The 25,683-nt window shown below is 50.8% G+C and overlaps 1 long non-coding RNA gene across 2 annotated transcripts; it reads left to right on the top strand.

The window, feature by feature from the left end:
• The first annotated feature begins 20,974 nt into the window (after positions 1 to 20,974).
• On the top strand, positions 20,975 to 24,778 carry LOC108178838 (uncharacterized). Of its 2 annotated transcripts, XR_001795576.3 has the most exons (4): positions 20,975 to 21,473; positions 23,058 to 23,217; positions 24,192 to 24,409; positions 24,504 to 24,778. It is a non-coding gene; the product is annotated as an uncharacterized lncRNA (long non-coding RNA). The 2 variants fall into 2 exon arrangements; XR_011386376.1 differs by having other exon boundaries at positions 20,978 to 21,473; positions 24,192 to 24,773.
• The last annotated feature ends 905 nt before the right edge of the window (positions 24,779 to 25,683 follow it).

The raw sequence follows: 25,683 nt of genomic DNA, 5'->3' as shown, positions 1-25,683 counted from the left end.
CAGCCCATGGCCCGGCCGGCCAGCCAGCACCCTTCTCCGTGCCGGTTCTTCCTGTCTGCCTCTCACCAGCGTCACTGGATATCCGTGTCTGTTCAGTAGCAGGATCCCTGCTTCTACAGGAGCTGGCTGCCTCATCACTCGGTTTTACATCTCATCCTGGAGAAGAAAATTCTCTGTGACTCAAACTCCCCATGTGACGAGAATTTGTGAGGCCGGGGCCAGTGTTGGGGTACAGCAGGTTAAGCTGCCACCCACGGCACTGGCATCCGATCTGAGTGCTGGTTCAAGTCCGGGTGCTCCACTTCTGATCTAGCTCCCTGCTAATGTGCCTGGGGAAAGCAGCCTAAGTGTTTGGGCCCCTGCCACCCACCTGGAGACCCTGATGGAGTTCCAGGCTCCTGGATTTGGCCTGGTGAAACCATGGCTGTTGTGGCTAATAGGGGAGGGAACCCAGTGGATGGAAGACTTCTCTCTCTTTCTCTCTCTCTAATTCTGCCTTTTCAAATAAGTTAATAAATCTTCTAAAAAGACAAGAAAAACTTGAGAGTCCTTTTACTAAACTCTGCCCTTGACGTGCGTGGAAAGCATTGCCTGTGGGAGTTGCCAAGGCAACTGAAGAAAATGTTGCCGAGAGAGAAACTTTCCAATTCTTAGTTTTCAAAAGTGTGCACCGTGCATGTGTCATGAGGTAATACGGATTCTCTGAATGCGGGTGCCGCAGCCAACGAAAGCACTGACTTGTAGTCTGCAGAGACAGTCTTAGTCGCTAGTCCCAGGCAGAGGAATCACCCAGAAGGCATGAGAGCCAGGCTGGTGAGGAGCAAGCTCCCAGAGCCTCGCATTTAGGAGAAAGGAAGCTTGACAGCAACAGCGTCAGCGCGAGCAGACCCCGTCCGGAACTCGGCAACAAGCAGGTTTGCACTGGCAGCCAGTTTCAGCCAGGGCGCCCCGACTCTCGGCGGCGTCCCCCGGGGCACTGAGACGTAAACAGTCACTGGGCCAAGTCTGCAGTCAAGATGACAGACGGAGGAGGCTGTTGCTGTCTCCTCTTTATTTAAATCGAGACACGAGGTCAGATGTGACCCAGCGCGGAGCGACAGGACAGCGTGCAGCGAGGCATTCCAAGTAGTTTCTAACGTGAGTTGCCAGCCTCAGAGGCAACACTGGTCTCCAAGACTCTGCAGCCCCTGCCAGGATCTGGGGTCCCTATTTAATCACCCTCTCTGCCCGGTCCCCTGCCCTGCACCCAAGAGCCCTTCATATCAGGAGGAGTGGGACAATGGAATTAAAAGATAAAAGGGGGTTAGCCTAGTAGTTAAGACACCTGCATCCGACATGGAAGTGTCTGGCTTAGGAGTGATGGTGGCTGCCATCCGTGTGGGACACCTGGACTGAGCTCCTGGCTCCAGGCTTGGCTGGGAGCCGTGTGAGGCATTTGGGGGGTAAGACAGCAGATGAGAGCTCTCGCCCTCGGTTTCTTTTCGTCTCTATGCCTCTCAGATAAAGGAATACCAGCTTTGAAAAAGGTAAGACTATTTTGGTGCATCTGAAAAAAAAAAATCCATGCATCGTTGTTTTCAGAATATGTGCAAGGCCGGCACCGCGGCTCACTAGGCTAATCCTCCGCCTTGCGGCGCCGGCACACCGGGTTCTAGTCCTGGTTGGGGCGCCGGATTCTGTCCCGGTTGCCCCTCTTCCAGGCCAGCTCTCTGCTGTGGCCAGGGAGTGCAGAGGAGGATGGCCCAAGTCCTTGGGCCCTGCACCCCATGGGAGACCAGGGTAAGTACCTGGCTCCTGCCATTGGATCAGCATGGTGCGCCGGCGGCGGCCATTAGAGGGTGAACCAACAGCAAAGGAAGACCTTTCTCTCTGTCTGTCTCTCTCATTGTCCACTCTGCCTGTCAAAAAAAAAAAAAATAATAATAATATGTGCAGGGGCCGGCGCTGTAGCACAGCGGGTTAAAGCCCTGGCCTGATGCGCCAGCATCCTATATGGATGCCGGTTCTTGTCCCAGATGCTCCTCTTTCAATCCAGCTCTCTGTTATGGCCTGGGAAAGCAGTGGAAGATGGCCCAAGTCCTTGGGCCCCTGCACCCACCTAGAAGAAGCTCCTGGCTCCTGGCTTCAGATCAGCACAGCTCCGGCCGTTGCAGCCATCTGGGGAGTGAACCAGCAGATGGAAGACCTTGCTCTCTGTCTCTACCTCTCTCTGTAACTCTTTCAAATAAATTAAAAATATTTATTTGAAAGGCAGAGATACAGAGAGAAGGGGGAGAGAAAGAAAAAGAGAGGGAAAGTGAGAGAGAATCTTCCATCTGTTAGTTTACTCCCCAAATGGCTACAACGGCCAGGGCTAGGCCACTCAGGAGCCAGGAGCTTCTTCCTGGTCTCCCATGTGGGTTCAGGGGCCCAAGCACTTGGGCCATCTTCCACTGCTTTCCCAGGTGCACTAGCAGGGAGCTGGACTGGAAGCGGTTCAACCGAGACTTGAACCAGCACCCGTGTGGGATGCCAGCACTACAGGCAGAGGCTTAGCCTTCTATGCTACAGTGCCAGCCCCAATATTGATCTTTTAATTCCATTTTCCACGAACCTTTTAAAAAGCACTCTTAAGTTTCTTGGGGGATAATAATGGAGGGGAAGATAAGGATTTAATGGATTTTTCTGTCTTTCCCCTACCCTCTCCCTATATTTCTATCTTACAGGGCTTTGTGAGGGATGATACCTCTGAAGGAATTGTCTCAGCTGTGGGAATTTGAGGGGACAACCTGTGGCGTGGACGGGGCTCGAGCTGGGGAGCTGATATGCCTTTGAACCACTATTCTACCCACAATAACCTACACACGAGCGCTCCCTGCTCAGAGGGCGGCTGGGCTTCCCACCCCCTGCCATAGGCTGGCAGGTGTGAGCAGAGACATGGGCACATTGCCATATATTGTTTCCTGTTGGGCGCAAAGCATCAGCTGTTCTCTATTGTTGATAGAGAACAATCAGTGCACTTTCCCTGGGTAACCGGGTCCCACACAGGTCCCAGTGCATAATTCCATGAGCTTGGCCACTGCCGGCAAGCGGCTGTTTCCAAACAAATCCGGAAGATCTCAGCTCCTTAGAGAGCCCGCAGGCCTCGGCTTCTTCTCCATGGAAATGGGAGTCAGCAGACACCCTTCCACACTGCCCCCGTGTGCTCTGGGCCTCCCTGCTGCCCTGCGTCGGACCGTGGGTTGTTCCTGTGTTAAGGAAGGTCAGGGGCTTGCTCGTTCGCTGGAAAGCAAAGACAGACAGGATGCACATGTTCCCAGAAAGAAAGCCGCACTGTGTCTCGTCAGTACCACTTCTAACTTTGAAGAGTGACGATGGCTGCTACCCCGTTTGGCTTCCTGAGGACACAGCACACCAAGGTTTCGCACACAATTAAAGGGAACTGTTTAGACGCAGTCAAGGCTGAGGGAGCGTGCCAGCCTCAGAGCCACAATGCACAGATATTTCATTAGACGTCAAGGAAGGAGCTCTTGTGAAGCTACGGTTAAGAACACACAGAATATTCTAGTCTTGTTTTTATTTGAAGCCAGTGTACACTGCATGACATGAGGCTACCCAAGAAGGTTCATGGAAGATGAAGTTGAAAGACAAGTTTCATTTGGAGGAAAATAATTTGAAATCTGCACACAATTTTTCATAATATGCACTTTCCACAAACTTTTATAAGACCTATTTAGTTATTTGCAAGGCACAATGTCATAGAGATGGGGGGGGGCAGAGAGAGAGAGAGGGAAAGGAGAAAGAGACACACACAGAGAAAGATCTTCCATCTACTGATTTGCTCCCCAAATGACTGCAACAGCCGGGTCTCAGCCAGGCTGAAGCCAGGAACCTTGAACTCCATCATCCTGGTCTCCCCCATGGGTGGCAGGGGCCCAATCACTTGGGCCATCTCCCACACCTTCTCAGGCCCATTAGCAGGAAGCTAGATAGGAAGTAGAGCAGCTGGGACTCAAGCTGCTATTCCAATGTGGGATGAGGCTTAACGGCTGTGCCACAATGCTGGCCCCTATGTGAAGAATTTGAAGACCCTCTCATACTTTATGTTTTGGCAAACACTTTTGCACTTACAATCTCATTTAGGCCTTAACATAATCACTTGAAGTAGGCAAGGTGGGGATATATCTTCCCCTTTGATGAATGAGAAACCTGAAGCTTGGAGAACTACCACAGGTAGCAATGACATATTTGTATTGTATTGACCATATTTGTATTGTATTGAATCACCTTTCCCTAGAGACCCAGAAAGAGCTATGGGCTGGTTAAAACCTGTAAAATCTTTTTTTTTTTTTCCTGACATCCTTTCTTTCAGAGTGATCCAGCCCTCAAGTCTCTAATATTCACTTAGGGATCTGGTAGGTTTCGCCACAAACTAACTGAAGATCCAGAAGTGAGGCCTGATGGGTCGGAGTATTCCATTTCTCTGGCCACAGTGATTGGCTCATGTGTGGGCACGTGACCTAAGCTGGCCAGTCCCAGTCTTCCCCGGGCCTTTTGCTAACGCTCTTAGAAAAACCTTTTCCTGGGTTCTTGCAGACGTGAGGCAAGAGTCCGTCTGGGAATGAAGGCGAGCAGAGGCACCAGAGCTGAAGCAGTGAAGGGAGGGAGAACCTTGATGCTGTTATTTGAACCACCGAGTTCGGCAGTGCCTGAAACTCTGTGAGCTAAGGAACGCCCGTTTTGCTTAAGCCAGTTGGAATTGTGTTTATATTTGCAAATAAAAGGAGTTACTGACTAAGAGAACTGCTGTTTCTGTCTCAGAACAAGAAAACACCCTCTAGACCTATTTATTTGCAGTATGCTTTCTTCCTTTCCACACACACAAAGGGGAGGCAGCTAATGAAAATAAATAAGAAAAACAGATACAAAGGCAAAACCCAGAGGCCGACTTTGATACATAAAGGACATGTCACAGTCACATGTGGATGCACAGCACAGTCTTTATATGAAATTGACAAAACCATTTTCTTAGAGTACCAAGTTGTTTTTTTTTTTTTTTAAGATTTGTATTATTTACTTGAAACCCAGAGCATCAGAGAAAGAGAGAGGGAGGGAGAGACGGAGACAGAGAGAGAGTGAGAGAAAGTTCGATCTTCCATCCACTGGTTCACTCCCCAGATGACTGCAACAGCCAGCACTGGGCCAGGTTGAAGCCAGGCGCCTGGAACTCCATTCAGGCCTCCCATGTGGTGGCAGAGGCCTAAGCACTTGAACCATCATCTGCTGCTTTTCTAGGCACAATAAGGATCGGAGCGGAGCAGCCATGATTGAGCTGGTGTCCAACAGTGTCAATTACTGTTGGAGGTGTCGGAAAGGGATGCTGTTGGGAAAAATTATAAATTGGTACTTGCTCTCTAGGGAGAAATATGATAATGCATATTCACGTCCAGTGTTTGTGTAGAGCCATCCATTCTTCTAGGAATGTTTCTGGAGGACATTAATGAATAAGGACAGAGGCAAAGATTTAGCCATAAGGATGATTGTTCTGATGACCAAAACAGCCTAATGCAATGATAAGTTGTGGGTTAAAAAAATGGTATGTTCAGTGTCAGTGTTGTGGCACAGTGGATTAAGCTGCTGCCTGCCATGCCGGCATCCCATATGGGCACCAGTTCAAGTCCCAAATGCTCCTCTTCTGATCCAGCTCCCTTCTTAAGCTCCCGGGAAAGCAGTGGAAGATGACCCAACTACTTAGGCCCCTGCATCCACATAGGAGACCCAGATTAAGTTCCTGGCTCCTGGCTTTAGTTTGGCCCAGCCAAAATGGCTGTTGGGACCAAATGGGGATGGTCCAGTGCATAGAAGATCTCTCTCTCTCTCTCTCCATTGCTGTTTTTCCTTCTCTCTCTGTAACTCTGCCTTTCAAATAAATAAATATTTTTTTTAAAAAACCAATGTGTTCACCTATTGGAATAACATGTATTTATTAAAATAATGATGTGGACTTTTAATTATTGACATGAAATAGTGTTCATACACTATGGAATTATTTTGGACTAGCACAGTAGGCTGCAGCAAGATTCAAATTAATTGATTGATCTTAAACCCATGATCCTAAAAAAAAAGTCTATTTGGTATGGTAATTTAAAAGAGAAAAGTATAGAATTGTCAAAATCGCCTTCTACTCTCACAGTGTAGGCATTCTTGCTTGGGCCAAATCTGTGTCCAGATGTGACGTTTATCGTCTAGTTAAGTGCTATGTATCCACTCCTGTTTTTTAGACATTCAACCATTTACTGGGAGACTTCACTGGCATTGCATTGGATCTCAGGTATCATCTATTCTAGACCAGTGATGACCAAAACCTGTAGATGTCAAAATAAACCACTGGCCTGAGAAGAAAATCTTAGAACTTTCCACCTACATCAAGCCTATGTTACTTCCTGTATGTTTCACAATGCACATAACGTAAGAGGAGTGTTCTGCATGGAACAGGTCTTGGCTCCCCACACTCAGGCAGACATTTAATCCTCAAAGCCTCATGTTTACAGTGAATGGATTAATGCTAACGATCGATGGATTAGGGTAGAGGCTTGATCTAATTATGACAGCCAGGAGGTGGGTTCAGTCGGAGGTCTTGAGGTCAACAAGGGCTTGTCCTAAGAAGCCAGACCTCGCAAGAGGCTTGGCCATTTTGGCTGAGTCCAGCCTCACCTCTCTGCGTCCTGCTCACCATGCGACTGCTCTTCTGCACCTGTCAACGAGCCTCCAGACACCAGACTCACGGGGCCGTCTGATCTGGAGCCGGCAGCCTCCACACTGGAAGCTCAGATAAACCTTCTCCTTCCCAAGAGCTCCTCTCGGCATTTTGTTAGGCTCACCCGAAGCTGACTAACACAGAAGGCATATAACAAATACACAAACACTGCTGAAGAGCTGTAGGCGATGTAGATGTGTTCTGGTTAGCTATCGCCGGGTGCCGAGCTGAAAACCTAGTGTCGGACTGCACCTTGCTCACAGTCTCACGGTCAGGAAAGGGTGAAGGACTTGCTGGGCAGCTTATCGACACCCCAAGGAGCATCGGGTGCAGCGGCTCACAAGGGCTGGGAGGTCCATTGGCCAAACGGCTTAGTCCCATGGCGGCAAGTTGGAGCTGGCTATCTGCTGCAGCTCTTGTTCACACGACTTCTCCATTCGGGCTACTTGGGCTTCCTCACAGAATGGAGGCTGGGTTCCAAGAGACAGGAAGTAGAAATTGCCAATCCCTCAAGCCCCGGAGCAAGAAAATGCCGAGGCATGACTTCTGTCATATTCTATTGGTTCAATCAGTACGTACATCCATGCACGCTTCCAGGGGCACAGGCACAGACCCCAGGTCTCAGTAAGTACTCTGTCAGTGTGTGGCTGTCATTAATCTCACAGATAGTGGTCTTCAGATCCTTGTGACAACACGCTAATTTAGATGACTCAAACGTGTGCCAGCAGCCTCTCTCTCAGCCTGGGGTTCGTCTCTCCTTAGGTAAGGAATCCAAGGTCATTAGAAGTTCATTGCTCCCATTGGTGCAGATGACAAAGTTGTTAATCACAAATGAGGCTCAGGCTCTTCTCTGATTGGCTGATGTACTCTATGATCAGAGGTGTAGGTGTGGGACCACGTAGGGGAAAGCAAAGCAAAGGGGAAAGCAAAGCTAACAGTTGAGGTGCAACTGCTCAATCTCACTTAAACTCACAAAACAGTTTGACTAATAGTAGAAATAAAACATTCATCGGGTCAGGTCTTGGGGACCATACAGATTCTTCTCTTGTACACAGTATATTGAGAGCAAACCCTTTTGAAGACTAACTTAAGCACACTCAGAATGACTCTTAGTTCCCAAAAGGATGTGACCGAAACAGTGTTCTGCCAGTAGTGTCTCGAAGCACGGACCAACACCTGCTTCTCCTTGCTCGTCTATCATGTAAAATAATCGCATCAAAACTTTAAGAGTTCTCCAATATCATAGAATATACCCTTGAGGAAAATAAAGTTGGTTACTAAACAATATAAACTCTTTGTGAGACAATGCATGTGACAGACGGAAGAGTAAATTTATTCACTATTTATGATCCTACCCCCTGCCATTAAGAAGACAGCATCCGGTGTTGTGGTACAGTGGGTTAAGCTGCCAGCTCTAATGCCTGCATCCCATATGAGCACTGGTTTGAGTCCTGGCTGCTCCACTGCTGATCCCAGCTCCCTGCTCATGCATCTGGAAAAGCAGCAGAAGATGGCCCAAGTACTTGGGCCCCTGCCACTCACATGGGAAGGCAGGATGAAGAGCCAGGCTCCTGGCTTCAGCCCAGCCCAGCCCCAGCTGTTGCGAACGTTTGTTTCTCCCTCTCTCTGTAATCTTACCTTTCAAATAAATGATAATAATCATTAAGCCTCTTGAGGAGAATCTATCACTTTCCAGAGCAGGGCGAGGGGTGAGTGTGCAAGGAGAGAAAGCAAGTTGGGATACAACTGACTTTCATGGGAAAAGGAAGAGGTAACTCTAGGGTCAGAAGCGCAGAGGATGAGCTGTTCCCTAGGGTGGGGTAGGAGCCAATTTCCCTATGTGGGCCGTGGCAATCTACCTCCAGCTTGCATAAACCTGTCTTTAAAATCTGTACAATTTGGCAGTTCTTTTTGGTGTTGGATTGTGCTATTTTGGGGATGATTTCAGGGGATGGTGATATGCACTAACGGTGACACAGGCCAAAAACAAGGAAATCTGGTCACCTGCGAGTACTATCTGAATTGAACGACTCCAAGGCACACACACAGCAAATTCTGAGAGTGAATATCCTGGGTAGGTGCATTAGCAGGGAGCCGGATGGGAAGTGGAGTAGCTGAGACTCAAACCAGTGCTCCAACATGGGACGCCGGCATTGCTTGACCCTGCATGTCACAACGCTGGCCCCTGAACTTATCTTTTAATTCCATTGTTCGTGAACGTTTTGAAGTCCTCTTGTCTACGTCTACATTCTCTAAAGAGCCAGCAGAATAAACTTGGCTTCATTTTCATCCTGTCACTGTAAGTCACACACATATCATCATCACTGTCATCATAAAAAAACTTTGGAGTACCTACTGTGTTCAGGCCACTTAAGTTTGCTGGAAGTTTGACCCAGTAAATGCGGCTTGCATCTCGTAGCTGAATCCAATCTGGCCCCTCCAGCCCAAGTGTCTCAATCCCTAATTAAAGACACGTTAGGGTGGGCTATAATTAGGAGTGGGCCCACATGTTCTTAATTCCCAGTGAAGAATACACACGACATTTCAGGGCTTCTCAGCCAGCCCAAGCATTCTGATGTGGGGTTGGTGCCTCAGCGCTGTCGTGTCGCAGGCTTTCTGATGTGGTTTCTCTTCCAGTAAGTCAGATGTGCGCATCTCCGCACGCCCGGCCTGCCGGTGGGTTCCGGCAGGAGGACTTGGGCTGAACATGCCTGCCCGCGGGCGGATGGGACCACAAGGTGCCGAGGGCTGGCCCAGCGGGACCCTCATCTCAGTGAGGCCAGGCCCCACTAGCCGGGGTCTCTGGCTTGCTGCCGTGGCATCCTTTAAAACATCTTTGGTTTTGGCCTTTTCAATAGGAGGGGGGAGAAGAAAAAAACAATGAAAAACAAAACTCTGAACCCTTGCCTGTCCCTGCTTGAGGCTTACCGAGGCCAACTTGCAAGGATTCGCAGCACATCTGCACTGCCCTGGGTGAGATCTTCCCTGCGGGCCTGGTACTTATTCATTCTATTAAGTAAATAAATAATTCATGCTTGAAGCAAAAGCAGAGGCATCCTGGGAGACTGTTACTCGCGCACACCAAAATCTGGTTGTCGTCTCTCTGGGAACACCAGCTGCTGTGTCTTCCACGTGGTCCGTCCTCCAAGATTGTTGGGAGGGAAGCTTTGCAACACGGTGACACTTTGGACGGTGGTAGAGCCTGTAAGAGGGGGAGCCTAGAGGAAGGCAGCTGGGTCATGGGGGCACCGCCCTATGGGAGTAGGGGTGGGTTAGGTCTCTGGACCCGCCCACTTCCCCCTCCACTTCTTACCATGTGATGCAGCCAGGAGGCCCTAAAGAGGCCTCACCAGCTGCCAGAATCATGAACTCAACAAACCTCTTTTCTTTATACGGTATCAGCCTCAGTATTTCATCACAGCACTGTGAAGGACATCAGTCTTCCCAGGCCTCTTGTGATTACATGGAACAAGGGGACCCCCCACCAAAATTTCTGTGAGCAACAATAACATCTACGGGGCTGGTGTTGTGGTGGAGTGGGTTAAACTGTCCCCTGCAATGCCAGCATCTCATATCGCGGTGCTGGTTCGCGTTCCACCTCTCCCTGCTAATGTACCTGAGAAAGCAGCAGATGATGACGGCCAAGTGTTTGAGTCCCTGACACTGATGTGCCAGAGCCGGAGCAAGCTGCAGGTTCCTGGCTTCAGCCTTACCCAACCCAGGCCCTGTAGACATCTGGGGAGTGAACCAATGGGTGGAATATCTCTTTTTTAGAAAAATGATTTATTTGAAAGGCAGGGTGAAACAGAGAGAGGAGAGACAGAGGTCTTCCATCTGCTGGTTCACTCCCCAAATGGCCTCAACAGCCGGAGCTGAGCTGATCTGAAGCCAGGAGCCAGGAGCTTCTTCCGGTTCTCCCATGTGGGTGCAGGGGCCCAAGCACTTGGACCATCTTCCGCTGCTTTCCTAGCCCACTAGCAGAGAGCTGGATTGGAAGTGGAGCAGCCGGGACTAGAATTGGCGCCCCTATGGGACGCTGCTCCGCAGGTGGGGGTTTAATGTACTACGCCACAGAACCGGCCCCGCAAATAAATCTTAAGGAAGGAAGGAAGCGTGATAGGAAGAAAGGGCGGGGGGCGGGGGGAGGTGGAGAGAAAGAATCTTTTAGGCTGAAGCACTGCAGAACAAGCCAGAGGCCTGGTCTCTTCCTGCTGAGGACCCCCAAGGAGTCTTCTGTTTTTGGTGCTGCGCGTGTAGATGGCTTTGGGGTCTGGCGTTGTAACTTGTTATCAGGGCACAGTCTTGCCTATTCCAGCTGAGGCAAGTACCTTGTAAGCATTAGTAACACACAGAATACTCTGTGGGTTATCTGTGGGACCTGTCACTGGAGCAGAGCAAGGCTGCTTACTGGGAAAGAGAGCGGACCAAAGAAATGCTCTACACGGCAGCTTCAATCACCAACTTATGGGGGCCCAGAACCCGGAAGTCTGCCCCAGGCTGGCTGGAGGCGGGAAACACTTGCAGGTGACTGTCACTGGGGGGTGCTCGTGCAGGCAACACCAGACTCCAGGCTCTACAGTGCAGTCCAACCCAGCCCCCACGAGTGCATTCCCAGGAGATCCCGGGCTCCGATCCTGTGTCAGTGTCAGCTGGTGGCATGTTTTTAGGACCCAGAAAGTGACAGAATCTTCGTAGGTGACTTCAAGTGCGCAGGATGTTGGATGGTGATGACAATTGATCAACTGGTCTTTCTTTTCTTTGCATGGACCCCAGGTGCTAGTTATCCAAACAGGACTGAAGCCATGCTCAACCTCCATCCAGGGCTCTCTGCCACACACCATGAATCAGAAACCAACAACCCCAGCCCGCGGGGAGGCAGGCAGGGCTGCTCCTTCCATTTGTAAGCCTGAAATTATCCAGCTACCCTACTGAAAGCCATGAGTTTCAGTAAACTGGACCGAGCCAAACCTGGGGAGGGAAGGAGGAGAAACTTCTTCCCCCCGTTGTCTCTGATGATGTGGTTGGTAGTGGCAGAAGTCGGTGTCACTGTCCGGCTTCTGACTGGCTAGCCTGGCATCACCAAATTGCTCATGGTGCCAGCCACCTTCTTACCAGATCTGGAATAAGGGATGATGGCGTAGCTATCTCATGATTCCCCCGCGCAGGAACCGCCCAGCGTTTTGCACTCTGCATAGCGTTGTCTTGGCGGAAACGCACTTCTCTGAATTACCTGGGCCCTGGGGGGGGGGGGGGGGGTGCCCACGCTGAGATGTTCAACTGGGGCCGCGTTGTGCTGTGCTGCTTTGCAGAACGTTCATACTAATGTCCCTTGGGGCACTTTTAATTTTTACAAGGTAAGTATTCTCAAAGTAAAAAAAAGAAAAAAGGTACAGTTCTCCTTACTGAACACCTCCTGAGGAATGAGATCTTGTTACAAATGAGTTCAGTTACTCTGCTTCCTCTGTCCTAATGCACCACGCTGGCTACGCCCCCTGGGAGACAGCAAACCACAACTTTATTCCCAGGTGGTGCACCTGTTGGAAAACAATTAAATCATTTAAAAAAAAAAAAAAAAAACAGGGAGTCTGGCATTGTGGTGTAGTAGATAAACCTGCTGCTTGTGATGCTGATATCCCATATGGGCGCTGGTTCAAGTCCCGGCTGCTCCACTTCCGATCAGCCTACTGTCAATGGCACAGAGCAGCCAAGACCGAAACCAGCAATCCCATATGGGATGCTGGCATTGTAAGCAGTGGCTTAACCCACTGGGCTATAACACTGACCTCTAAATCAGATGTTAATGTGTTGAGGCTAATGAAACAGAAAAAATGTCAATTTGCAAATACATTTAACTTTGTATTTCATGCACTTAAAAAATTAAATGCCGGTGCTTTTGCAGAAGGCAGGTTGCTAACAGCCCTCACCCCTCCCAGCCACGAGGCCTGCTCGGATTAAGTAAAGGATTGGGGTGGGCTTTAAGCACAGAGGTTAGGACACTGGCATCCAAGCTCTTGTTTCGGGGGTTGGCTCCACAGCCTCCTATCCAGCTTTCTGCTAATGCACACCCTAGGAAGGCAGCAGACAGCTCAGAGACCGGGAGACTGAGACGGACTTCTCGGCCCTGGCTTTGGCCCGGCCCAGCCCGGCCCGGCCCTGGCTATTGTAGGCACCTGGGGAGTAAACCAGTAGATGGAAGATTTCTGTGTCTGTCTGCCTTTCAAGTTAAATGGAAAAAGAAATAAAAATTCCGATAAAGGATTTGGAGAAGGCAAGCAGGATCAGTTGAAAACTGGTGGCAGGAACTAACCTAGAGATTCCTCCCCTTTTATGTCCATATTAATAGCACTCAAAGTGAAGCTGAGTGTCTTTTCGTCTGATTACTGTTTATAGCCCTTGCCTATTTTCCTGCTAGACCATGGTCTTTTCACTTTTTTTATTCATTGAGCTCTTTAGTGTAGCCATTAAGCCTTTGGCTATAATGAAAATTAAAAATATGTTATCTCGGGGCCGGCGCTGTGGCATAGTGGGTAAAGCTGCTGCTTGCAGTGCCGGCATCCCATATGGGTGCGGTTCTAGTCCCGGCTGCTCCTCTTCCAATCCAGCTCTCTGCTATGGCCTGGGAAAGCAGCAGAAGACGGCCCAAGTCCTTGGGACCCTGCATCCACATAGAAGACCTGGAGGAAGCTCCTGGCTCCTGGCTTCGGATCAGCACAGCTCTGGCCATTTCAGCCAACTGGGGAGTGAACCAGCAGATGGAAGATCGATCTCTCTCTCTCTCTCTCTCTCTGCCTCTCCTCTCTCTGTGTAACTCTGCCTTTCAAGTAAATAAATACATCTTTTAAAAAAAAGTTATCTAAAAAATGATAAAATATTGAGTAGAAATAATGCTGAAAGTGTACTTTGACTATGATTTCCAAATGTCACCCCAATACTCTGTAAAGTAAAGGAAAGGCCCATATTCTAAAACTGAATGTTACGTTTTATTGTGCAGGCACTGCATTGCCCAAAGTTGCTCCTATAAGGATTGCTGAGAGCCAGAGGTGGCTTCCCTCTCTCAGAGCCCCAGGGCCTGAGCCAGACTGGAGCCAGTTCCAGCCACTGCTATTGCCAACGGCTGGGAGGAAGGGGCCAAGGGCAGGACCTGGCGTGGGGAGCTGTCAGTTACATCTTGTGGGTGGAAACTGTCCCCCTGTTTCCAGCTTGGCTCCATGCTTCCAGCACAGTGGCTCCAAAGGTTGGGTCCCATGGGTATCCACAGCCGAGGAGAGACCGCGTGCCTTCGTGCAGGCAACAAACAGAACTCCTCCACTCCTAGATCAAGCTTTGAAATGCATGTATGTAATCTCCACAAATTTAAAACCACACAAATACACACTGGAAGGAAGGAGAGAGGGGCCTGAGGTGCCAGAAGCATCCCTCTCCTACGCTGGCTGGGAGTAAAGTCCACTTCAGATCTCTGCTCCATTCTGGTCCAAGGCCGGTACAGAACCACGTTCTGCCAGGGAATACCAAAGGACTAGAGAGAGACTCTCAGTGGGCTCGGGTCATGCACAGCCCGCCCTCGCAGCCCACGCCTGATTGAAGGGTGCCGTGAGCCCTGCTCCCAGCCTGCCAGCCCCCGACCCCCCTGGGGGGCAGAGATTGATGTGTAGAGTGCAAACATGAACCCTGGGCTTCAGGAGCAGTCTGAGGTCAAGGGAGAACTTGTTTCTGTCGCGCCTTTCAAAGATCTGTTTTCTTAGGAGCTGAGCTGTCCATACTAACGACTCAGCAAGGCTGGGAGCCTTGCCTTGAGAGAGACGCAGTCCCTGGGAACGAGGAAGCCCGGGGCTTTTCCTAAAAAGACCGGTTAGGGAGGAAATTCACAGTTCTACGGTTGACCCTGTTCCTCTTCTCCACCCCACCAAAACCCACCCCCACCCCACCGTGGCCCCTCACCAAGATAAATAATAGACGTGCAAAGCTCAACAGTGATGCTATTCAGAGTGACTGCTTCCCATTTCCAAAGCCCAGGCCAATGTAAAGCAACCCAAGATTTCACTCCTCTTCAGGGGTCTACTGCACAGCCCCTTGGGCAATTAAGCCACGAAACCTGTGTAAATAAGATTTGGAGGGAATGCTATTTTATGGCCTGGTGAAAGTACTTCCAATGAATTCTGTATTCATTCTGACCGTTACACAGAAATGAAGTACAGGTTTTTAGTACTGATGATAATACCTAATTGTTGCCTTTCGTTTGCAAAGCATTTGTAGTGGACAAAATACCTTCACATGAATCATCTCTCTCCCTCTCCCTCTCTCTCTCTTTCTCTCTCTCTCTCTCTCTCTCTCTCTGGAACTCCATGGTAAGCAGTAAGTAGATGATTATTTACAGGAGGAAATTAAGGCTTCCTAAGAGGCTTGACTTGAGTAACAGAACCCACTGGCGCCGGATGCAGTGTTGGAACCAAGATTCCACGTCCAACACGTCTCCAATCCGCTCCATCGTCTCTCCAAAAGTAATTCTCTGTTGAACACTTGAACACTTTGACATTTACAAACTGTTTTAGTTCCTGTTATTTTATTTGATGGAAATAAGAAATAGCTAACCTTTGTTGAGTCATTACAACAATCGAGTCATTGTGCTGAGTGTCAGGTGCTCAACTGAGGTAGGTAGGTATAAATTATCTCCATCTTTAGGGGTGAGGGAACCCAGGTCCAGAGAAATGTAGCAATTTTCCCAAACCACACAGCAGGCAGAGGAGCAGAGATGTGACAACAGTTGGCAGGACCCAGAGCTTACCTGGAAGCTATGCGGCTTCCGAGCCTCACATGCAGCTGATGTAGTGGGCAGGTTCATGATGTCTTTGACTGCTGGTTGAAAACTCAGGGGTACGGTTGCACAGAACAGAACCATCCACACGGCTGAGACGTTTGGCATTGTTTGGGTCTGTGTTAAATGTGCCAGCTGCGAGGTCAAGTTCCAGTCGGCTAGAAGCAAACGATCACTCTTATTTTTTATTTTTTTAAATTTACATTGATTTATTTATTTGAAAGATGGAGTTCCTCAGAACCGGCATTCTCTTCTCTCCTCGAAATCCTAACATGTGCCAGGCAGTGTTCCCATGTCTGTGCTCTCACTGCCCCCCCAACCCCGTTGTGTCATTTCTCTTATCCCCGTTTTAAAAATATTTATTTGAAAGGCAGAGTAGGGGCCAGCGCTGTGGTGTAGTGGGTGAAGCCACCGCCTGCAATGCCGGCATCCCAATGGGCGCTGGTTCGAGTCCCAGCTGCTCCACTTCCAATCCTGCTCTCTGCTATGGCTTGGGAGAGCAGTGGAAGATGGTCCAAGTCCTTGGGCCCCTGCACCCACGTGGGAGACCTGGAAGAAGCTCTTGGCTCCTGGCTTCGGATCGACACAGCTCTGGCCTTGGCAGCTATCTGGGAAGCGAACCAGTGAATGGAAGACCTCTCTCTCTCTCTCTCTCTCTCTTGCTCTCCTCCTCTCTCTGTGTAACTCTGACTTTAAAGTAAAATAAATAAATAAATCTTAAAAAAAAATGCAGAGTGACAGAGAAAAGGGTGGGGGCAGAGAGAGAGAGAGAACACGCTATCTTCCATCTGCAGGTTGACTCCCCAAGTGCGTGCAACAGTCAGGGCTGGGTCAGTCCAGTGCCAGGAGCCCAGAACTCCATCTAGGTCTCCCACATGGGTTGCAGGGACCCAAGAACTTAGATGGTCCTCTACTGCCTCCCCAGGTGCATTAGCAGGAAAGTGGGTCAGAAGCAGAAGAACCAGGACTCAACCCAGTGCTCTGACAGGGGATGCGGCGAGTTTCAAGTAGCAGCTTAACCCACTGCACCACAAGGCGCACCCCTATTCCTCTGCTCTTATGCTGATCTCAACCCAGGCATCCTCTAGTGTTCTATGAAGTCTTTTTTTTTTTTTTTTTGAGAGGCAGAGAGACACAATGACACACATACAGACACACACAGAGAGAGAGAGAGAGAGAGAGAGAGAGAATGCTCCTGTTCATTTCCCAAATGCCCACAATGGCCAGAGCAGGGTCAAGGTACAAGTTAAGAACCAGATACTTAATCCAGGTCTCCCTTATGGTAACAAGAGCCCAACTGCTTGAGCCATCACTACTGCCCCTTAGGTCTGCACTAGCAGGAAGTTAGAATCAGGAGCTGGAGCCAGGCATTAAACCCAGGCACCCCAATGTGGGACACATATATCATGTGTACTAGGCCACAGGCCCACCCCATCATGAAGTCTTCCCAGACCAGCCTCCCTTCTTGGATTCTTATTGTTCTTGGAGAGACTAGTGTTTAATTTTGCCTAATTATCTCAATGTTATCTCCTCCACCCGAAAAGGCCAGTCCACTCTCTGGAGTAGAGTTGTCTGCCCACCTCTCTGAGCAGCTGGGGTCCCCATCTTCTCTGATGGTTCTCCCAGGCCACGGTAGCTGCTTCTCACAGGAAGTGCGGGCAACAGAGGAGTAGCAACGAGGCTAACGTGAGTCATCCAAGTGCGAGACCGCAGCAAGTACAATCTGAGTTGTAATCTCCAAAGGAGTACATTGGAGCATGGGAAGTCGCTCAGAGCAGATGTTTCAGAGCGAGCCACGAATTATTTTTCCAGAAAAGCAGCTTGCAGGACCCGGCTAGGCATTCAGAACCAGCTTGTTCAATGGTCATTCATGAAATGAAGCACAAGCCATCCACGGGACGGTCGCCCCAGGCCAGCATCCAAGGGACTAGCGCTTTGGAAACATCAACCTGATCAAAGGAAAGTTACTATAGGTGGGCACTTGAGCAAGTGTGTGGAAAATGGAATTCAAAGCTAAGTTTATTTTGGTGCGAAAATTTGAAATCCACACGTAAGTCTTTTCAGGATACACATTGTGAACTTTCTGAACCCTCGTGCTTCACGTTCTTCAGCACTGTTTTAGAATGAAGTCCTTCTGAGTTCCGAAGCGCATCGGGATGAAACAGGGAGAACATCTTTTGAATACTAGGAATATGTTTTTCTCTTTTGTGTTTCATTGACTGTTTCACCCTTCCCATCCTGCCAGAGACACATGTTTACCTTTAGATTTCTCCAGCGCGAATGTAAAATACATTAGTAGTGAGGTTCTCACAAGCAACAACAACAAAAATATATATATATATATATATATATATGGGATTTTTGTAGAGGCAACAGTCGCAAAAGCACGGCTTTGTTCAAGGAGAAATTGGATTTTCTGAATTTCTTTAGTTTCCACTTAGCACAGCAAGGAGCAAGCCTGGAGGTAGGACTCAGACTGTGAGTATTTCCATGCCTGCGAGAGCTGGTTCTGCCTCTGACAACCAGGCCGGGATGCTAGGTGCTTCAGGGAATGAAGAGAAAGATAGATTACAGAGGCAGGAAGCTGCCCACTGCTGTCCCGGCGCACCGCAAGGAGAAGGGAGACAGATGCTGGAGAGAGGCACTGATGCTGATTTTCCGTCTCTGGACTGCCCCGAGGGGAAGATGCGTTGGATAAATTACAACCAACACAGGGTCCTCTCCCCCATCTCCTGTTTAAGACTCGGCGTGGAAACGCAGGCTCTCCACGCAGTCCGGGGCAGCCGCATCAGAGTAGAGTCAGCAATACAGAGTGGTTAGGCAGTGGAAGGGCCGAAGGTTAGCTTTCCCAGGCTACCCTTGGTTCCTGTTTGGTGTGGAAAGAATCAGGAGCCCATGTGTGCCCCCTGGAGGGTGGAGGCAGGCCAGAGACCTTCCCAGACAGGGATGGCTGTGGTGGGAACAAGACGGGCTGTGGCCAAGGCTACAAACGGAACTGCATGGGCCCTAACCTCACTGCAGTCACAGGCAGACTCAAGGCCCACAGCGCCAAGGGAGAGCTGGTGGGGCCAAATGAGGGAAAACAGAGGGCTGGGCTCTGACTCAGCCAAGAGGGAAAATGAACCACAAGGCACCCAACGCCAGGACTGGGGCACACGGCACATCAGTGGTCCCCGTCCGAGGAACAACCCAGGTCAGCCGTCCTATAAAGGACATGGTGAGGGGCCAAGGAACACCAGGTGGAATCGAGACCGCCCCTCTCCTCCCACAAGAACACGGGTGCCATCTTGGTGAGCGAGGGGAGAGACCTCGGAATCCGGGCATTTCTCTGAAAGAGACTGGATGATCTAAAGACAACTCTTCCAGAGCATGAGATCGGACCGAGAGTAGAGGGCTAGAACAAATTCACTTTCCCACGTGACAGTGTATGGGGGCTCATAGGGAAAACCCGAGTATTTCTGTAAGTCCCTCTGCATTCCACTCTGAGGGTAAGGAGAGTGCTTGGGTGGCCCTATGCCATGGTCTAGCTTTCTCTTTCTCGCTATTCTTAATTTTTAATGATTTATACTTATTTATTTATTATTGGAAAGACACAGGGGGTGGGGAGAGAAATCTTCCATCCACTGGTTCACTCCCCTAAGTGGCCACTCAGCCAAGGCTGTACCCAGGCCTAAGCGAGGAGCCTAGAATTCCATCCAGGTCTCCCATAAAGGTGGCAGGGGCCCAAACACTTGGGCCATCACCTGTTGCCTTCCTAGGTGCATCAGCAGGAAGCTGGATCAGAAGTGGAACAGCCGGGACTGGAACCAGCGTTCTGACGTTAGATGTCGGGCTGTGGGCGTGCACAATGCAGGCCCCTCTCATCTCTTAAGTGCAGAAGAGAGCTCATCTGCGCCGTGTTGCCAGTGTGGGAAACACGCGAGGCAGCTGTCACTTTTCCCATTTCACAGGTGCAGAAACCCGGGCCCTCGGGTAGCAAGACCACAGTGGGGCCACGACCCCAGTTCCCTGCATGTCCACGAGCCTCCCCAGCGGCTCTGCAGAAATGCTCACAGAACACGGGGACAGGAGGTCATGCCGACACACGGGGCCACAGTCGCATCCTCAGCCTGCTTTCCGGAGAGTGCTCTGGCTGGAGAGTTACCCTGGAACAGGTCCCCCGGGGCTGGGGGCTGGCGTGCCCAGGGCTCCAGAGCACTGCAGGGCTGTGCTTCTCTCCTTAGGCCAGATGCTCAAAACAGCCTCCGCGCTAACAGGAGGACAGCGATTGGACAAAGGGTTGCTTTTTCTTACTTTTTTTTTCTCTCTCCCCAGTATCGCTGAAAATTGGAGCCTTATTGGCTGCAGTTTTCATCCATCTGCAAAAACACATTAGAAAGAGAAAGGAGCTGGCAACCAACGGGAGGCTTTTTCCCCAGAGCGTTCCTTACCTGAGTTTATCCAGACGCTGTGCGTGTGTGTGTGCGCTCTCGTCCCTCCCGGCGTGCTCAGCGTGTGAAAGAGAAGGAGCACAAGGAATGCTTGTTATGCTGGGGACCCTCCCCCTTCCCTCCCCCCCCCCCCACCTTTTTTTCATCCCAGGACCGGATATACAAGTTCCAAAAGAGGAATATACATCCCCAGAGTCTGAAATCAAATCTGGAATTCATATCCTCTGTAAATGTACTTTATTAAAAGCAGGAATCAAGAACGGGTTTGGAATTATTGTATTGGAGAGGCTGATTGTGCAGAGAGCACTTGGAACTAGGGATAATTTTAGACATGTTTTGCAGGCTGCAAATGCTGCACGCAAGTGGAAAAACTGGGCATTCTGGCATCGGTCCTGTCCCCAAGACCTTAAAGCCAGCCTCAAACAGTGTCGCCAAGTCTGAAAAGCAAGCAGGAGGCTCCACATGGATCTCGAGGTCACCGTCAGGTGGGCTGGAATTTTTGTAGGAGCACGTGGTAGGCAGGCATCGCGGGCACACACTGTTAGTGTGAAGGGGACCTCGACCAAAGCCACATGCTGACATTAGCGTGCTTAGTACCAGCCCAGACTGCTGCCCGGGGTTCTGCGTGCGCCTGTGTGCCCGTGTGCCCTGAGCTATGTACGCGCCCAGGTCTAGAACTGGGCTCAACGGAAGCTTCACACAAGCTACGCCAGGGCAAGCCCGATCCTGGGTTCCCGGTGGCCCTCCACTTGGGGAACAGGGGACTTGTCCACCCTTCCCTCCCTCGAGGCCTGGATGTTTTTGTATCGCGAAACTATCTCTGAACAATTTCTTCCCCTCGGTTTGGCGTCTCACCATTCCAAATACCGTAGCAGCCACAGCACTTCTCTGATGAAAACCATCCTTTCATGGGGTCGGCCAACCCAACAGCAGGAGCAAAGTGATTACGGGATTCACATTCTGGCCATAAAAAAAGAGCTGAGCCCTTCCCCTGGCAGAGAAAGGTGGGGGCCCCTGGTGCCCCAGAAGCCCTTCGACTCTCAGAGGTCCTGGAAGGGCAGAAGGGGGAGTTTGTTTCTGAGCTAAGTTCAAGGGAGCCGCTGCTGTGTTTGCCAGGAGGCCCAGGGGAGGGGGGACGGGGAGAGGGGAGACTGGAATGCTGGGGCCACCAGCTGGCTCTCAGCCACTCTCGAATCCAGGCTCCGGCACTCACTCCCCCTACTCTCCTCACACACGCAGGGTTTCTCCTCTTGCTTTAGCTGCAAAGCTCCCTTTTCCAGAACCTGTGGGAAGGTTCTGCGAACATTTGGATGGCTGAGGTCCCTGGCTTTTCATGTTGGCTGCCTTTCGAAAACTTTTTGAGTTATTGTCTTAATTATAGCAGCCACGAAGGAGAATTTGAAATCACCCCGACAGTGGCTCTCAGGAGGAAATAGCCGGGCGATCATTTTCCCCGTGTTCCTGTCTCCTGGGGAGATCTGGAGTCTCCCCAAAGGTGAGTGGAGGGGAGTGTGGCCTGGCTGCTCTGCTCCCAGGTTCCTTGCAGGAAGGGCGGCTGCAGAGATTCCAAGCTTCCTGCCTGGACCAGCAACAACGCCTACACCGGCGCGGGAAGCGGGAAGAAATGTTTGTCCTGCAAGCTCTTAGGTAACGGCGTCCTGCTCCACTGCGGGAGGCCATGTGGCTTGGAGAGGAAAGACGTGTTTTTCTGTGGGTAGCTGAGGTCACTGAGACAGGGCCAGGCGGCCACGCCGACAGAGTTCCCATTTTGCAGAGCGAGCATTGGCCGGCGGAGCCAGCGGGAAAAGAGGCTCATTGTCAAGTGCAGGCTGGGCACAGAACTCGTGGCACTCGCCCTGCTGCGCACAGACGGTTTGCCCGTCTGTGGTCAGAAGGCACTGATCCGTGAGGGGCTGCTCCGCGGGATTCTCGGGCCCCTTTGCCAGAGAATTCCACAGCATTTGTTCTTCTACTAGTTCGCTCCTGGCTGCATTTTTCATTTTTACTTGGGCTGTACTTCTGAGTCCCCTCCCCCTCTAGCCCTGTTCATCCTGTTTGTTCCTAAAAGCCAGAAACTTTTCCCAAATGCGTTGGAACCAGCAGGTTCTAAGCCACGCCGGCTGCTGCTGAGGCTATGAGAAGCGAGCTCTGGCCCGGAACCCCGGGGGGCCTCCTGCTAGACCTGGCTGTGCTGAGCGCCTGCCCCCAGCCGTGTGCGGCGGGTGGAGACCCTGCCTGCCACTCTACGTGGAGGCTTTCATACTCTCGGGGATTTTCACACTGAGGCATAAGTGACAGTCGAACGCACGCATCGTAAGCATACAGCGCAGGGAATGGTCACAAATACTCAAGGGTGCTTCAAAAAGTTCTTGGAAAATGCACTTGCAGGAGTGGGTTCTGGTGGAAACAAGTTTTGAAATCCATGCAAACTTTCTCTCCAAAAAAATTCGTAGAAAATGCCTTCTATGAATACATGGATTGCAAAAAAATTTTTTGCACCAAAATAAACATCTTTTAAGCCCATTTTCCATGAGCTCTTTGAGGTGCCCTCATTCACGTTCATTCAGTCACCAGGCACAGCAAGGCTGCAGACGCTGCCTACCCCTTCTGTTGTCTAATATTCGAAGTCAACATATGCCCATCTTGTCACGGTGTTCCACTCTCCCCTTACTTTGGGATGCTCACCCTGGCCCCCCACCAACTCAGGACGCCATCCTTTGTCCCTTCCTGGCCACAGCTGGGAAGGTCGCTGGGTAGAGTCCACTGCCTTCTCTTAAAAAGAAGTTATCAACACGGGACTTGTGTTGTGGTACAGTGGGTTAAGCCACTGTCACATCTCATATGGGAGTGGCGGTTTGAGTCCTGGCTGCTCTGCTTCCAATCCAGCTCTTTGCTAATGCACCTGGGAAGACAGTGGAGGAGGGCCCAAGTGCTTGGGTCCCTGCACCCACGTGGGAGACCTGGAATGAGTTCCAGGCTCCCAGCTTCGGCCTGGCCCAGTCCCAGCTGTTGCAGCCACTTGGCAAGTGAATCAGTGCATGAAAGATCTCAGTCTCTCCCTCTCTCTCTCTCTTGCCAGGGCCCAGTTCTTCCAGGTCTGCTCCCAGGCTTCCTTGGCAGCAGGGGCACAGCCGTTTTCAGGAGGGCACAGAACTGTTGTCCTCCGGGAGAGCTCAGGGATCAGGACGCAGCCTCAGGTGGTGCAGAACAGCAGGCGCATGGAAGCCACCTCTGCCCAGGTTAGACACATCCATGTTCTGGACTCCAGGCTGCCCAGCAGGCCTGTGGCATGCGTTCTCACCTCGTGCCCCCTCTTTTGTGCCCCAAACCTGCATGCGGGGGGCACAACAGCCCTCCAATATGACTCTGCCTCAGAACTCAGGCAGGGCAGTCTGTACCTGCCTGCTCTCACTCCAGCTGCATCTTGACAAGAGCTGCTCTCTCGGGCTCCTCCACTGAAGACGGCTCATTCTACAGCTCCCAAGGGCCCGCTCCTCTCAGCAACAGATCCCTGCCTTCCACCCAGACCTCCCTCCTGAGCTTCCTCGTCTTTGTCTTTCCTATCTGCGTGTGCTTGGATCCCTGGGTACCTTTGGTTCATGATTCTATTATTCAACCCCTTCATCTAATCTCTTGTCCTTTTCTCAATTGTCCCTTAATCTCTAGAGAGCTCAGTGGTTGTGGCTGTTTAACACAGCCCACACTCACTAAATACACATCCAAACACACCCCTGCTGCAAGGTCTTCCTTAGAGCCCGGGAGCAGGGGGAGGAGTCTCCAGTGTCCGCTGCACGCTGGCCTTCCAGTGGTACCCTCGGGGCCCCTTCCCTGGAACACAGCGCCCCTCCCACCAGTCTCCAGCTCCCTTAACAAGCTCTGCTGCTTCCGCCTGGAAAAGTCCCAACCTAGGGTCCATCGGGTAAACACCTAGTTTCTCAAGCCTTACACTGAAGGTCTCTTCCTTCCAGAAACATCCCAGCCTGTCCCAACCTCCCCTTGCCCCCAGATGCCTGCTTCCTTCTTTTCTGGCTGCCGCGTCTGTTTAACCAAGCCAGCAGTCATTGTCCTTGGAACCCGCATGGGGCTGGCTATGCACTCAAGGTGGGACCACCGTCCAGCGTATCCTGTTGAAGTGCTCTGCCACTGAGAATGTTTATTGAGCGTATTCTCTGGGTCAGACACTGTTTTAAGTGGCTTTTTTTTTTCCTATTAGGCTTTTTGGAGAGCATATCTCCAATACGGATTACTCAGAGTGGCCTTAGAGCTGTATAGTGTGATGTGCTAGGTTTCGGAGGATGCAGGTAACCGTCAACTGCAGTAAGTTCAACACGAGGCGCCGTCTCCCATTGACTGAGGTCTTCACTTCCTGTATGTTGGACATCTCGGGTGCTTGCACCTGAGTGAGATTTTCCCCCATAGTTTCTTTATCTTGTAAGCTTTACAAATGCTAATGAGGGATCTGAAAGGCAATGTTATTTATTTTGGCCATTTCCTTCTCATTACATCTATCGGTGTTGTGGTGTAGGGAGTAAAGCCGCTGCCTGCAGTGCTGACAAGTCTTGGCTGCTCTGCTTATGATCCAGCTCTCTGCTGTGGCCTGGGAAAGCAGTAGAAGGTGGCCCAAGTCCTTGGGCCCCTGCACCTGTGTGGGAGACCCGGAAGAAGCTCCTGGCTCCTGGCTTCGGATCGGCACAGCTCCGGCCATTGTGGCCATCTGGAGAGTGAACCAGCAGATGGAAGACCTCTCTCTCTCTCTCTCTTTCTCTGCCTCTCTGTAACTCTGCCCTTCAAATAAATAAATAAATCTTTAATAAAATAAAATTAAAAAAATTTAAAAATGTAAATAAAATCAATGGGAAAAAATGTGTTCAAGATAGAGCAGTGATTCACTTGGAGTTGTTTATTTTAAAAGCAACCCATCAGGACTGCGTGTGCTCCTTCGCAGGCATTTAAATGCCACTAGGAAAGGTGCCATTTTTAGGGGTGCGGCCGTGAGTGCTGGGATTTAAGACTTGGGATAGCATTGAGGGGTTTGAGTGCACCGAGGAGAGATCAGCAGTGGATGCTTCCAGACTGCTACTGGTCACTGGAAGGCGCCGGCCTTTCTGCGTCGACTTGAAGCCTCCTCATTTATCTCTTAGTGGGAGTGGAGACAGGGCAGCCTGCTCAGGGCAGGCATGACGTACAGTCAGACTCTGCCTGCTTACAGGGTGCCATCACTCAACCTTTCAAAGGAGTAAATGCTGCAAGACACATCATCGGTTCAAACTGCAGCAAATCGAGGGGGTAACAGTGCGCCCCACGGGGGGATCACGGGCAGGCTTCTGCACCCAGAGGAAGCTGGCAGCAGGATGGCTCTGTAGGTGTGTCAGGGGAGACGGCGCCAGTGGGGCCTTTCCTCCAAGGAGACGCAGAGGGGCAGGTGGCTGCCCTCCGTCAGTGGGGGCACAGCTCTCCTTGACCCAGGGACCAGAACAGAGACAGGGACAGAGCCCATCCCTTCTGAAAGCCTCCAGCAGCTAGCCCGGGTCATTAGTCAATGTGCAAACCCAGAGTTGCTGTCTGAAGGGGTTTCTTAAGAGAGCGGAGCGGGGAGCTATTTGTCTGGAATTAGAGGAGTTGAACTTTGACTTCGTTCCAGCCACCCCCACCTCATCGTCTCCCCTTCACCCCCATCTCAGGTTCCCATTACTCTCATGACCTCT

This window comes from Oryctolagus cuniculus, chromosome 2 (genome assembly GCF_964237555.1).
Source record: "Oryctolagus cuniculus chromosome 2, mOryCun1.1, whole genome shotgun sequence".
NCBI classification, from domain to species: domain Eukaryota; kingdom Metazoa; phylum Chordata; class Mammalia; order Lagomorpha; family Leporidae; genus Oryctolagus; species Oryctolagus cuniculus.
Note: the sequence above shows the minus strand (reverse complement) of the source record. Positions and strands in the feature narration are given on the sequence as shown.